Source organism: Macaca thibetana, chromosome 19 (genome assembly GCF_024542745.1).
Source record: "Macaca thibetana thibetana isolate TM-01 chromosome 19, ASM2454274v1, whole genome shotgun sequence".
Lineage (NCBI taxonomy): Eukaryota > Metazoa > Chordata > Mammalia > Primates > Cercopithecidae > Macaca > Macaca thibetana.
Genome location: NC_065596.1, coordinates 5,812,669 through 5,827,964, shown reverse-complemented (window position 1 = coordinate 5,827,964; position 15,296 = coordinate 5,812,669). Strand labels below are relative to the sequence as shown.

Below are 15,296 nucleotides of genomic sequence, written 5' to 3'. Positions count from 1 at the left end.
ATGTAGCCCATATGGTGGGGACCAGGTGATGTTCCTCCTAGTGGAACAGGGGACGCCGACCACGGATGGCCCCTGCCCTCTCAGGACCAGGGCAGAGGGCCAGGTCTGCCTCAGGTGGCTGGGTGCATTTGGTGTGCAGGAAAAGGCCAGGTTCTGCCAGGCTGGCAGAGCAGATACCCTGCAAATCTCACCTGGGAAGTTGTTGTGGGCCGGGAGTAGGGGCTTGATTGGGGCTGGTGTCTGAGCACGGCAAGGCACCTGAGTTCCTCAGGCCTCAGTTTCTTCCCTTGTCAGGCATTCTAGCAAGACCTTCCTCCTGGGCCAGGGCGGTGAGCACACTTTGCAAAGGTGATGCTGAATCTCCACTTGGTTCTTGCAGTGTGGTGAGACCTCTCTCCTGCATCCTGGGGCCTTGGGGAGGGTTTGGGTGGGGGCTTTGCAGATGCTCATATCCCTGGTTTCTGGATTCGGCCACTGATGTGACTGGCTCAGGTGGACTTAACCTCAGTCTCCCATTCCTTAGGTAGCACTTTCAGGTTGTGTTACTTTGTAACTAGTTGTTTGTTTCTCTGAGAGATTGTGACCTTATAGACCTTATAGGATTTGTGTCTTCATTTCCGTGTTAGTAATGATTGGGAGCTTGCTGTCAGCCAGGTACTGCTTTAGGCATGCTAGGTGAGCGTGCCACATCTGTCCCTCCAGCTCCAAGCAGCTACCTTCTTGCTCAGGATGTAGAGAAAGAGATGGCTGGTGAATGAATGAATGAATGAAAAAAAAAAAGATGGCCAGGCGCAGTGGTTCACGCCTGGAATCCCAGCACTTTGGAAGGCTGAGGCGGCAGATCACCTGAGGTCAGGAGTTCGAGACCAGCCTGGCCAACGTGGTGAAACCCCATGTCTGCTAAAAATATAAAAATTAGCCGGGCGTGGTGGTAGGCACCTGTAATCCCAGCTACTCAGGAGGTTGAGGCAGGAGAATCACTTGAACTTGGGAGGTGGAGGTTTCTGTGAGCTGAGATCACGCCACTGCACTCCAGCTTGGGTGACAAGAGTGAAACTCCATGTCAAAATAAATAAATAAATAAATAAGAAGAAAGTGTGCGACTTGAGCATCCTTCCACATGAGTGTTCCCCACATATCAGGGCTTCTGAGGTAGGAGTGGCCACTTCTTATCTCTAGCACATGGTGTGTGCTGGTATTCAGTTGGTGTCAAATGTTTGCAGTGTGACCAGAAGAAAGGGGTCACAGTAGGTTCATGGGTGTCATTCTGATTAGAAGTCCAGTTTCTGCGTGGGATTGGAAATAGATCATTGTTGTTGAAAACATCTCTTTAAAATAATAGCTTTATTGAGATAGGATTCACGCATCATACAATTTACTTGTTTAAAGTGTACAGTTTGGTGGTTTTTAGTATATTCACAGAGTTGTGCAACCACCGCTATTTTGTAATTCCAGAACATTTTTTTATCCACCCAGAAAGAAACCCCATCCCCATTAACAGTCACTCCCCATTCCCCCTCCCCCAGCACCTGGCAAGCACTAAGCTGTCTTCTGTCTCTGTGGGTTTGCCTATTCTGGGCATTTTATATAAACGGAATCACACAACACGTGGCCTTTTGTGACTGGCATCTTTCACTCAGCATCATGTTTTCAAGGTTCATCTCTGTAGTATCATGGATCAGTGCTTTGTTCCTTTTTACGGTCAAGTAATATTCCATTGTATGGATATGTTGTATTTGTTTATCCATTCATTGATCAATGAATTTGGAAAAATTCTGAGGCCGGGTGCAGTGGCTCACACCTGTAATCGCAGCACTTTGAGAGGCTGAGGTGAGTGGATGACCTGAGGTCAGGAGTTTGAGACCAGCCTGACCAACATGGTGAAACCCATCTCTACTAAAAATACAAAAATTAGTTGGACATGGTGGCACGTGCCTGTAATCACAGCTACTCAGGAGGCTGAGGCAGAAGAATCCCTTGAACCTGGGAGGTGGAGGTTGCCGTGAGCTGAGATTGTGCCACTGTACTCCAGCCTGGGCAACAGAGTGAGACTCTGTCTCAAAAAAAAAAAAAAGAAAGAAAAGATTCTGAACATATGCAAGTAGCAGTTCTTTCAGCTCTGGAAATCATTTCCCATCTTCTTCACCACGTGGGGTCAGAGGAGTGTGGGGTCTGGGCAGAGGTGAGCTTGTACCAGGTTTTTAAACACAAAGCATTGTTCTCTTTCTGGGGCAGGGGATGATTCTGCCCTCCAGGGGACACTTGGTGATGTCTGGAGACATTTTGGGTCATCATGATTAGGGGGTGCTCCTAGCATCTGGTGGGTGGAGGCTGGGGATGCTGCCCAACCCCGTATAGTACACAGGATGGCACCATCGTGTGGTATAATCAGGCCCCAGATGTTAGCAGTGCCAAGGCTGAGAAACTTTTTTTTTTTTTGAGACAGACTCTTGCTCTGTTGCCCAGGCTGGAGTGCGGTGGTGCAATCTTGGCTCACTGCAACCTCCGCCTCCCGGGTTCAAGTGATTCTCCTGCCTCAGCCTCCTGAGTAGCTGGGATTACAGGCACCTGCCACTATGCCCGGCTAATTTTTGTATTTGTAGTAGAGACCATGTTGGCCAGGCTGGTCTTGAACTCCTGATCTTAGGTGATTCGGCCACCTCGGCCTCCCAAATTGCTGGGATTACAGGTGTGATCCACTGCGCCCAGCCAAGACTGAGAAACTTTTGATTAGAGGTGTAACAGTGAGGTGGGCCTGGGTGTGAACTTTGCACCTGGTCAGGTAGAGTTCCATCCTTTGCACCCACCTGTATGGCTGTGCCATCTCTGGCAGGCTGCAACCAGGGTGGGCAAGCTTATTCCCAGATTGACTGGCCACTGCACAGTCCAAGTGGCATGTCCACAGTGCCCGGAGCAGGTGACTGAACCTATATGATGCGGGCTTCCCTCCTGCAGCCGTGGCGTGCTGCCTCCCATACTGTAGACAGCAGGGGTTTGGCCATACCTGCAGCCAGGTGAGGCATGGTCCAGTCATCACCTGCTTCTCTCCTGTGAATTCCAAAGGACAGCAGTCACTCATGCGTGTCTGTTCACAGTTGCCGGTGGTGATGGCACCTGAGGTGTCTTGCTGCCGTGGAAGGCCAGTCAGCAGATGTTTGGCTGGAAGAAGACAGGGACCTCACCAGGGCACAAGCACCGAAGGGCTGCGCCCTTCGGTGGGGGGACAGGGCGTAAAGTTGGGAGACTGTTTGCAGGTCTTAGGGCGAAGGGGTGGGTGTGCGGGCGTTCCCTCCCATTCTTAGGCTTGGGTCAGCGTGACAGGCAGGGAAAACTATGGCACTCTGCTGTGTGACATTAGGCGGGTTTCTCAACCCCTCTAGGCCGTAGAATCCTAACTTGTAAAGTTGGGGCAGCGCGTTCATTCCATCAAGCGACAATTTTCATTGTCTGGCAGGTCTCAGGAGACCGTGGGGTGCGGGGGATCCTGCAATGTACAGGACATACTGGGGCTGTGTTCTTGGGGAGCCAGCATGGTTTTAGGGGGGACAGGAGAGCATCGCTGCACCCAAATGAAGCAGACGCCCTCAGAAGGTGGCACATGCTGGGAGAGAAGTGGCACAGCCATGTGCTAGGAGTGGCTAGGACAGGGGTGACATGGCGTCCCCAGAGAGCAGGGAAGAGCATTTCAGATCAGGGACAGGCACAGTCAGAGCGCTTTGGTGGGAAGGACTTGGCGAGTTTGAGAATGGGCGCAAAGCAGGGAGGAGGGCAGGTGAGGCTGCAGGAGCTTGCATCTCCCTTGAGGCAGGGGCCTGGGAAGCTTCCCTGCTTATTTGTTTGTTTGTTTTTTGAGAAGGAGTCTCGCCCTGTCGCCCAGGCTGGAGTGCAGTGGCGTGATCTTGGCTCGCTGCAACCTCCACCTCCTGGGTTCAAGTGATTCTCCTGCCTCAGCCTCCCAAGTAGCTAGGATTACAGACATGCACCACCACACCTGAGTAAATTTGTATTTTTAGTAGAGACGGGGTTTATCCATGTTGGTCAGGCTGGTCTCGAACTCCCGACCTCAGGTGATCCTCCAGCCTCGGCTTACCGGAATGCTGGGATTATAGGCATGAGCCACCACGCCTAGCCCTGCTTGTTTTTGTAACAGCTTTATTGAGATGTCATTTCCATGGCATTCCACCACTCAGTGGCTTTTAGTATATTCACATTTGCACAGCCAACACCAGTCAACTTGAGAACATTTCATACCCCCAGAAGGAGACCCTGCCCTCGTCAGCAGTTACTTCCGACTCCCCCTTGCCCAGGCCCTGGCAGCCACGAATCTGCTTTGCTTTCTTTGTTTCTTTTTCTTTTTTTTTGGAGACAGAGTCTCAACTCTGTCACCCAGTCTGGAGTGCAGTGGCACGAACTCAGCTCACTGCAACCTCTGCCTCCCGGGTTCAAGAGATTCTCCTGCCTCAGCCTCCTGAGTAGCTGGGATTATAGACAGGTGCCACCACACCCAACTAATTTTTATATTTTTTAGTAGAGACAGGGTTTTGCCATGTTGGGCATGCTGGTCTCGAACTCCTGACCTCAAGTGATTCACCTGCCTCGGCCTCCCAAAGTGCTGCGATTGCAGGCACGAGCCACCGCACCTGGTCTACTAATCTGCTGTCTGTCTCTATGGATTTGCTTGTTCTGGACATTTCATATCAATAGAATCCTACACTGTGAGGTGAATTCTACACCACGAAGCCTTTTGTGTCTGTCTTCTTTTACTTAGCATAATATCTTCAAGCCTCCAACTTGGATCAGTGCTTCATTTCTTTCTTTCTTTCTTTCTTTTCTTTTTTTTTTTTTTTGAGACAGAGTCTTGCTGTGTCTCCCAGGCTGGAGCGTAGTAGCACAATGATGGCTCACTGCAACCTCTGCCTCCCGAATTCAAGAGATCTTCTGCCTCGGGCTCCTGAGTAGCTGGGATCAAAGGCAACCACCACCACACCCTGCTAATTTTTGTATTTTTAGTAGAGACGGGGTTTCTCCATGTTGGCCAGGCTGATCTTGAACTCCTGACCTCAGGTGATCTGCCTGCCTCGGCCTGCCAAAATGCTGAGATTACAGGCGTGAACCACTGAACCTGGCCTTCATTTATTTCTTAAAATTGGTGGCATGGACAGACACAGTGGCTCATGCCTATAACCCCAGCACTTTGGAGGCCAAGGAGGTGGGCAAATCACCTGAGGATGGGAGTTCGAGACCATCCTGGCCAACATGGTGAAACCCCGTCTCTACCAAAAATACAAAAATTAGCTGGGCACGGTGGCGCACACCTGTAATCCCAGCTACTTAGGAGGCTGAGACAGGAGAAATGCTTGATCCCAGGAGGCAGAGGTTGCAGTGAGCCAAGATTATGCCACTGCACTCCAGCCTGGGCGACAGAGTGAGACTCTGTCTCAAAAAAAAAAAAAAACTGATGGCAATATATGTATGTAACATAACATTTACTATTCCGACTTTTTTTTTTTTTTTTTTTTTTTTTTTTTTTTGAGACGGAGTCTCGCTCTGTCGCCCAGGCTGGAGTGCAGTGGCCGGATCTCAGCTCACTGCAAGCTCCGCCTCCTGGGTTCACGCCATTCTCCGGCCTCAGCCTCCCGAGTAGCTGGGACTACAGGCGCCCGCCACCTCGCCCGGCTAGTTTTTTGTATTTCTTAATAGAGACGGGGTTTCACCGTGTTAGCCAGGATGGTTTCGATCTCCTGACCTCGTGATCCGCCCGTCTCGGCCTCCCAAAGTGCTGGGATTACAGGCTTGAGCCACCGCGCCCGGCCTATTGCGACCTTTTTTAAGCATAAAATTCAGTGTCGTTGAGTTTATTCCTAGTGTTGTGCACCATCACCGGCATGGCTAAGTAATAGTTCATGTCATACACCATGGTGCGGATCTACCCCATTTTGTCCATTCATCCGGCCATGAACACGGGTTTCCACCTTTGGCTGTCGTGAATCATGCTGCTGTGGGCATCTGTGTCCATGTTTTTGGGTGGATGTATGTCTTCATTTCTTTTTCTTTTTTTTTTTTTTTTTGAGACGGAGTCTCGCTCTGTCGCCCAGGCTGGAGTGCAGTGGCCGGATCTCAGCTCACTGCAAGCTCTGCCTCCCGGCTTCCCACCATTCTCCTGCCTCAGCCTCCCGAGTAGCTGGGACTACAGGCGCCCGCCACCACGCCCGGCTAATTTTTTGTATTTTTAGTAGAGACGGGGTTTCACCGTGTTAGCCAGGATGGTCTCGATCTCCTGACCTCGTGATCCACCCGCCTCGGCCTCCCAAAGTGCTGGGATTACAGGCTTGAGCCACCGCGCCCGGCCGTATGTCTTCATTTCTCAGAGCATGTGCTGGGGTGGAGTTGCCAGGTCTTCTGGTAACTCTCCATTTATCCATTTGAGAACACCGTGTGGTTTAGGAGGATGGCTGTGGCTGTGAGTGGGCTGGGTGTGGTGTGAGCAGCTGCTGCAGATGTCCAGATCAGGGGGAGTGATGGCTGGAGCAAGGGGGTCACCGGGAGCGGTGGATTTGGTGGCATTTCTGCGGCAGAGCCACCCAGATGTGCTGGAGTATTGGTTGTTGGGGATGAGGGGAAGGGAGGAGGGGCGTGTCGTCTGCTTGTCAGGGGCTCAGGACATTGGGGATTCCTCCTATGACTGATCACTGAGGACCTCAGGCAGAAGCACCTGGGCCAGAAAAAGTAACCAGGCAAAACAGTCATGGTGGCACGGACGGGGCTGAAGGAGGGCACTCTCCTGCTCTTACCTACCCTGTGAAGCTGGTGGCTTTGCAGAGGCTGGAGTAAAACGGGCCCCTGGGCTGCAGGCACAGCGCAGCGGTGGCTCAGTTAGCTGAGTGTGGAGCCCGCCCTCCAGTCCTGGCTTTGGCGCCGTTTGTTTCTGTGCCGGCTGCTTCAGCTGTCTGCTGCCATCCACAGCCTCCGTATACAGGCAGGACTCCCTGAGCTGCTCCCCGAGCAGCAGGTGGGGCGAGCTGCCCTCATCTTCATCACTCCCCTGGCCCCTCCAAAAAGCCCAGCTGTCTCAGTACTCCCCAGGTTGTGAGCTGCATGCCCTGCAGCAGGCTGAATGGTGGCCCCTAAAAAACATCTGCTCACCTCCTAGCCCTGTAACCTGTGAATTGGGCCTTAATTGGAAAAAAACGTCTCTGTAGATATCATTAAGGTAAGGATCTAGAGACGAGATCATCCTGGGGGGTGGCCCTGAATCCAGTGACTCGTGTCCTTATGAAGAGTGGGCCATGGCCGGGCGCAGTGGCTCACGCCTATAATCCCAGCACTTTGGGAGGCTGAGGCGGGCGGATCACGAGGTCAGGAGATCGAGACCATCCTGGCTAACACGGTGAAACCCCGTCTCTACTAAAAATACGAAAAAATTAGCCGGGCATGGTGGCAAGCACCTGTAGTCCCAGCTACTCCGGAGGCTGAGGCAGGAGAATGGCGTGAACCCGGGAGGCAGAGCTTGCAGTGAGCCGAGATCACGCCACTGCACTCGAGCCTGGGTGACAGAGTGAGACTCCGTCTCAAAAAAAAAAAAAAAAAAAAAACAAACTGAAGAGTGGACTGGGAGTGGTGGTGCATGCCTCTAATCCTAGAGTTTTCGGAGGCCGAGGCAGGAGGATTGTTTGATCCCAGGAATTTGAGGTTACAGTAAATTATGATCACATCACTGCACTCCAGCCTGGGTGACAAAGTGAGATCCTGTCTCAAAAAAAAAGAAAAGAAAAAGTTGGGCCGGGCGCGGTGGCTCAAGCCTGTAATCCCAGCACTTTGGGAGGCCGAGACGGGCGGATCACGAGGTCAGGAGATCGAGACCATCCTGGCTAACACGGTGAAACCCCGTCTCTACTAAAAAATACAAAAAACTAGCCGGGCGAGGTGGCGGGTGCCTGTAGTCCCAGCTACTCGGGAGGCTGAGGCAGGAGAATGGCGGGAACCCGGGAGGCGGAGCTTGCAGTGAGCTGAGATCCGGCCACTGCACTCCAGCCTGGGCCACAGAGCGAGACTCCGTCTCAAAAAAAAAAAAAAAAAAAAAAAAAAAAAAAAAGAAAAGAAAAAGTTGGAGGGGGACCGGGCACAGCGGCTCACGCCTGTAATCTCAACATTTTGAGAGGCTGAGATGGGATGATAACTTGAAGCCAGGAGTTTGAGACCAGCCTGGGCCACAAAGTGAGAACTCATCTCTATGAAAAAAAATTTTTTTAATTAACGAGGTGTGGTGGCGTGCACCTGTAGTCCCAGCCACTTGGGAGGGTGAAGCGGGAGTATCACTTGAGCCCAAGAGTTAAGGCTGTGGTGAGCCATGATTGTACCACTGCACTCCAGCTGGGGCGAAAGAGTGAGACCCTTTTCTCCAAAAAAAAAAAAAAAAAAAAAAGACAAGAAAGGACACAGAGACACAGGGGAGAGGACCATGTGACAACGGAGGCAAAGATTGGAGCGATGTGGTCACAAGCCAAGAAACGCCCGGAGCCCCCAGAAGCTGGAAAGGATAGGAAGGGTCTTCCCCTAGAGTCTCTGGAGGAAGCATAGCCCTGCCAGTGCCTTTTTTTGTTTGTTTGTTTTTGAGATAGAGTCTTACTCTGTTGCCCAGGTTGGAGTGCAGTGGCGTGATCTCGGCTCACTGCAACCTCCTCCTCCCGTGTTCAGGCGATCCTGCCTCAGCCTCCCAAGTAACTGGGATTATAGGCTCCTGCCACCACACCTGGGTAATTTTTCTTTTTTTTTTTTTTTTTTTTGAGACGGAGTCTCGCTGTGTCTCCCAGGCTGGAGTGCAGTGGCGTGATCTCGGCTCACTGCAAGCTCCGCCTCCCGGGTTCACGCCATTCTCCCGCCTCAGCCTTCCGAGTAGCTGAGACTACAGGCGCCCGCCACCACGCCCGGCTAGTTTTTTGTATTTTTAGTAGAGACGGGGTTTCACCATGTTAGCCAGGATAGTCTCCATCTCCTGACCTCGTGATCCACCCGCCTCGGCCTCCCAAAGTGCTGGGATTACAGGCTTGAGCCACCGCGCCCGGCCAATTTTTCTATTTTCAGTTGAGATGGGTTTCACCCTGTTGGCCAGGCTGGCCTCAAATGATCCACCTGCCTCGGCCTCCCAATGTGCTGGGATTACAGGTGTGAGCCACCGTGCCCGGCCCATTCCCTTGACTTCTGGCCTGCTGAATGGTGAGGGAATTAATTTCTGTTTTTCATGCCCCCCACTTTGTGGTCATTTGTGACTTCAGCCAGTGGCAAGGACCCCCAGGCCTGACAGAGCCTGCAGCACCAGGTAACCTTGTGGACTTCGCATCAGGACAGGGCTGCGGCCGATTGCAGATGCGTAAGTCCAGCCGGCTCCAGCAGGCTCCACAGGTTCTGTGTGGGGTTTCCACCGAGGCCCAGGGTGACCCCTACATTCAGCCCTTTTTAGGAGCAGGGGCCCTTGCTCTACACTGGATGAGACAGAGGGAGACAGCAGGAGCAGGGCCTGGGGTGAAGGATCAGGACCACAGGGTCGGGGTTGGAGCTCAGGAGCTCAGTGTTTGGGTTTGGATTGTGTCCTAAGAGTGGGGGCGGGGAAGGCTGGGCGTGGTGGCTGCCACCTGTAATCCCAGCACTTTGGGAGGCCGAGGCAGGTGGATCACCTGAGGTCAGGAGTTCGAGACCAGCCTGACCAATATGATGAAACCCCATCTCTACTAAAAATACAAAAATTAGCTGGGCGTGGTGGCATGTGCCTGTAATCCCAGCTACTCGAGAGGCTGAGACAGGAGAATCGCTTGAACTCGGGAGGTGGAGGTTGCCGTGAACCAAGATCGTGCCATTGCATTCCAGCCTGGGCAACAAGAGTGAAACTCTGTCTAAAACAAAAAAAGAAGTGGTTAGGGTGTGCAGCAACCAGGCCCATCTGCTCTGGGGAATCTGGGAAGGCTTCCTCGACCCTCAGGGTGTGTGAAGCCAGGGGCTGCAGGGCTGGGTGAGGAGCAGGTGTCCCTGGCTCAGGGACAGGCATGGCACTTGTGGCTCTGCAGTTAGAAATTCATTTTTCTGGTCTGGGCACAGTGGCTCACGCCTGTAATCCCAGCACTTTGGGAGGCTGACTCTGGCGGATTGCAAAGTCAGGAGATCAAGACCATCCTGGCTGACATGGTGAAATCCTGTCTCTACTAAAAATACAAAAAATTAGCCGGGCATGGTGGCACATGCCTGTAGTCCCAGCTACTCGGGAGGCTGAGAAAAGAGAATCCCTTGAACCTGGGAGGTGGAGGTTTCAGTGAGCCAAGATCGTACTGCTGCACTCCAGCCTGGGCGACTGAGCGAGACTCTGTCTCAAAAAAAAAAAAAAAAGAACTTCACTTTTTGGCCGGGCACTGTGGCTCATGCCTGAAATCCTACTACTTTGGGAGGCCGAGGTGGGCGGATCATGAGGTCAAGAGATCGAGACCACCCTGGGCAACATAGTGAAACCCCGTCTTTATTAAAAATACAAAAATTAGCCAGGTGTAGTGGTATGCGCCTGTAGTCCCAGCTACTCGGGAGGCTGAGGCAGGAGAATCGCTTGAACCGGGGTGGCGGAGGTTGTAGTGAGCCGAGATCGCGCCACTGCACTCCAGCCTGGGTGACAGAGTGAGACTCTGTCTTGGAAAAAAAATAAAAAAAAGAAATTCATTTTCATGGCTTGCCAGCACCTACCACCAAATGTGCAATCAAGACAGGTTTTACCAAGGAGGTTAACTCTTACTGTTTGCAGGCACACCGATGTACTCTGTTTTGTTCTTTTTTTTTTTTTTTTTTTTTTTTGAGACAGAGTCTTGCTCTGTCGCCCAGGCTGGAGCGCAGTGGCCGGATCTCGGCTCACTGCAAGCTCCGCCTCCCAGGTTTACGCCATTCTCCTGCCTCAGCCTCCCGAGTAGCTGGGACTACAGGCGCCCGCCACCTCGACCGGCTAGTTTTTTTTTTTGTATTTTTTAGTAGAGACGGGGTTTCACTGTGTTAGCCAGGATGGTCTCGATCTCCTGACCTCGTGATCCGCCCGTCTCGGCCTCCCAAAGTGCTGGGATTACAGGCTTGAGCCACCGCGCCCGGCCTGTTTTGTTCTAATAAGAGAATTAGCCTGGGCCGGGTGGGCATAGTGGCTCACACCTGTCATCCCAGCGCTTCAGGAGGCCAAGGCAGGCAGACCACCTGAGGTCAGGAGTTCAAGACCAGCCTGGCCAACATGGTAAAACCCCATCTCTACTAAAATACAAAAATTAGCTGGGCATGGTGGTGGGCACCTGTAACCCCAGCTGTTCTGGAGGCTGAGGCAGGAAAATCGCGTGAACCTGAAAAGCGGAGTTTGCAGTGAGGTGAGATTGCGCCACTGCACTTCCCAGCCTGGGCTCCGTCTCAGAAAAAAAAAAAAATTAGCCTGGCATGGTGGCTTATGTCTGTGGTCCCAGCTGCTTGGGAGGCTGAGGCGAGAGGTTCTCTTGAGCCTAGGAGCTTGCGGCTGCAGTGAACTATGATCGCACCACTGCACTCCAGCCTGGCCGACGGAGAGACTCCATCTCAAAAAAAAAAAAAAAAAGTAGAAGAAACAAAGAAGAAAAAAATAAAAAGTGCCAGTTGGGACCCACTGAACTGATAATTTACTAATCCAGAGCTCTGTAAACTACGTCTCTTTATTTTATTAGAGCAGGGGCACAACCATTTATTCGTTTTCTGTGGCTGCTTTTGTGGGACAACAGCATAGTCCCACACAACAGAGATCATGCGGTCCACTGTGGCTTTGACTTCCTGGGTTCTAGTGATCCTCCCACCTCAGCCCCCTGAGTAGCTGGTACCACAGGTGTGAGCCCCCATGTCCGGCTAATTTTTTTATTTTTGGTAGAGAGATGGTCTTCTCGCTGTGTTGTCCAGGCTGGTCTCAAACTCCTGTGCTCAAGCAGTTCTCCCATCTTGGCCTCCCAGAGTGCCGGGATTACAGGTGTGAGTCGCTGCGCCGGGCGCATCTGGCCCTTCACAGAAGGGATTGGCCGACCTCTGGGACTCCCACACAGTTTAAGGCCCGCTGACCTCAAGTGTTAAGGAACATCAGCTGCAGGGGCTGGGGGTGGTCAGCAAGGAGAGTGAGGTTGGCGGCAGTTCTCCCACTTTCAGGGACTTCTTTTCTTTCTTTTTTTTTTTTTTTTTTTTTTTTTTTTTGAGAGAGGGAGTATAGCTCTGTCGCCCAGGCTGGAGTGCAGTGGCAAGATCTTGGCTCACTACAACCTCTGCCTCCTGGGTTCAAGCGATTCTCCTGCCTCAGCCTCCCAAGTAGCTGGGATTATAGGCACCCGCCACCACACCCTGCTAATTTTTGTATTTTTAGTAGAGACGGGGTTTCTCCATGTTGGCCAGGCTGCTCTTCAACTCCTGACATCAAGTGATCCGCCTGCCTCGGCCTCCTAAAGTGCTGGGATCACAGGTATGAGCCATCGCGCCCAGCTAATGTTTGTATTTTTGGTGGAGACGGGGGTTTCACCATGTTTGGCAGACTGGTCTCGAACTCCTGGTCTCGAGATCCGCCCGCCTCGTCCTCCCAAAGTGCTGGGATTACAGATGTGAGCCACTGTGCCCAGCCTGGGGATTTCTTTTTTTAAATGGGACTCTGTAAAATGCCATATGGACAGCACGAGTGGGGTCTTCCCTGGGGAGAGTAGAGACACTGGCCTGAACCCAGGGTCAGAGAAACATCAAAATCCACAGGTTATTCCGTGCAGAGTGGAGGGCTCACCTGGGTCCGATTCTGCCCCTGGGGGCATTTGGCAACTTTTGGGGACATTTGTGGTTGTCACGACGGGGGATGGGGGTGCTACTGGCATCCAGTGGGCAGAGACTGAGGATACTGCTCAACACTACAGTACGTAGGACAGCCCCACCGTGGGGAATTATCCAACCCTAAGTGTCAGCAGTGTCACAATCCAGAAGCCCTGGTGTCAGGCCCTGTGTGTGCCGGGAGCATGCAGGTGCAGAGGGATGGGCAGAGGCTGCTGGCTACATGAGATGCAAACCTGGATCCTGCAGTACGTGACTGTCCCAGGCAGCCAGTGGCATCCTCCTGAGTTTACAGAGGGAGAGGCAGGCCTGGAGAGGGAATGTCACAGAGCGCTGGAGTGGAGAGGCTGCCATCTGACCCAGGTCAGACTAACCCCGCAGCCTGTGTGTTTCTGCCGGGTCACGGAGTTCTGGGTGTTAGCCGGCTGGTCAGGGTGGGGCAGGGCGGTTCAGGCTGCTGGAAGTCTGTGTGCCGAGGAAGTGGCCCTCAGAGGAGGTATGACAGTGGCTGGAGGGCCCGGAGCCAGGGCCTGCCACGTGGAGCCATGGAAGGTTCTAGTGGGATAGCAATGTGAGGGACAGTGGCAGGAACTGGTCTTGCTAGAATCCATATATTTGTGCACAGTGGATTGTTGCAGTAACTCATGAGAAAGGGCCTGTTGCCTGCCCCCATGGCACAGATGAGAAATTGAGGCACAGGAGATCACATGGCTGACGGTGGGAGAAGGAGCTGGGATTGAACCCGTGTCTGACTCCAAGGCCCTTGTGGAGGACCTTGTTGTACGCTGAGCCTCAGTTCATATTCATCTGTTGAGAAGTATAGAGGTCGTCCCTGGTTTTTTTCAACCTAAACATTCCTTGTGTTTGTCCCAGTGCGTGTACTGGGGAAGTGGGGGCCTCTCCAAGGTGCCTGCCTGGGAATGGCCCCACCTGTGTGTCCCTGAGCCCCCTGCAGTAGGGAGGAGGGCGAGCAGCTGAAAGTGTGCCACTCACGGAGAAAGACTTGGCATTTGGGAGGTGATGGTGACAGGGATTATTGGGAGAGTGGGTGGGGGACTCCCAGGCTGCAGTGTGGGAACCAGAATCACAGGGGAGGGGTGGGGGGTAAGAGAGTCCTGCTTCGCCTTTGAGCTCATGGAATGGAACAAACCCCCACTTTATTTCTGGTTGGGGTATGTCTCTGACCTTCAACAGGTCCTGCGTGGCCCCTGGGTGGAGGTGGGTGCCCTGTTCTTCTGAGTGTGGCTGTGGTGCCAGCAACTGGATGGGGGTCCAGGTGTGTAAATAAGGAAGTGCCATATGCGTTGAGGGCCAGGGATGCCTGAGAGCCAATGTTTATTATTTGCCAACTAGAAACGAAGCGTGGCCAGGGCCTCCTCCTTGGGGTTCTTGCACGGAGGGATTCAGAAGCACTTGGCACTGGGGGAAGCAGCCCCATCGGTGCCCAGCCAGGGCCACACAGTCAGCCTCAGCCCCCACCTCACTTCCTTCTGGGCGAGTTTAGACCTGGGAAGCTTTTTTTTTTTTTTTTTTTTTTTTGGAGTGCTGTGGTGCTCACTGCACCCTCTGCCTCTCGTGTTCAAGCAATTCTCCTGCCTCAGCCCCCTGAATAGCTGGGATTGCAAGCGTGCACCACCACACCTGGCTAATTTTTGCATTTTTGATAGAGATGGCGTTTCACCATGTTGGTCAGGCTGGTCTCCAGCTCCAGACCTCAAGTAATTTTCCCTCCTTGGCCTCCCAAAATGCTGGGATTATAGGCATGAGCCAATGCACTTAGCCCAACCCGGGAGGCCCTGCTGTCTTTGGTGAAGTAGGGGTCACAGTGGTCTCTGCCTCATTGGATCATGGTGAGACGTGAATGCCTATGTGGTGTATCTGGAATGGGGCCTGGCATAGATACTCACTAGGTGCTCACTACTGCTGAGATGCTGGAGGTGTGGCCACTGTGGACACATGGTGTACCCAGTTGGCACTAGGCAGGCATTTGGCAGGCATCCAGCAGGTGCTTGACGGGGACACAGCAGGCCTGCAAGAGGCACTTGGTGCCCACACAAGGAAATGTTTAGCAGATGTTCAGTAGGTGCTCACTAGATGCTCAGCAGGCACACGGTGTGTACTCAGCTGGTGTTCAACAGGCTAATGGTATGTATTCAGCTGGTACTCAGCAGGCGCACAATGTGTGTTCTGCAGGCGCTCAGCTGGCCCATGGTGTGTTCTGCAGTGTGTACTCAGCAGGTGCTCAGCAGGTGCACAGTTTGTGTTCTGCAGGAGCTCAGCAGGCGCAGTGTGTACTCAGCAGGCACTCAGCAGGCACACAATGTATACTCAGCAAGTGCTTAGCAGGTGTAGTGTGTACTCATCAGGTGCACAGTGTGTATTCCGCAGGTGCTCATCAGGCACATTGTGTACTCAGCAGGCGCTCAGCAGGCAGTGTGTACTCAGCAGGCGCTCAGCAGGTGCAGTGTGTA

The 15,296-nt window shown here is 52.8% G+C and overlaps 3 protein-coding genes across 8 annotated transcripts in view; 2 read left to right on the top strand and 1 right to left on the bottom strand.

Annotated features, from left to right (window-relative positions):
• CRTC1 (CREB regulated transcription coactivator 1) overlaps positions 1-15,296 on the top strand; it is a 174,147-nt gene that overhangs the window by 79,062 nt on the left and 79,789 nt on the right. The window lies entirely within an intron of this gene.
• The window catches only part of FKBP8 (FKBP prolyl isomerase 8), a 212,805-nt gene that overhangs the window by 155,777 nt on the left and 41,732 nt on the right, over positions 1-15,296 (bottom strand). The gene's annotated exons all lie outside the window — the stretch shown is intronic.
• Positions 1-15,296, top strand: part of REX1BD (required for excision 1-B domain containing) — a 280,166-nt gene that overhangs the window by 259,125 nt on the left and 5,745 nt on the right. The window lies entirely within an intron of this gene.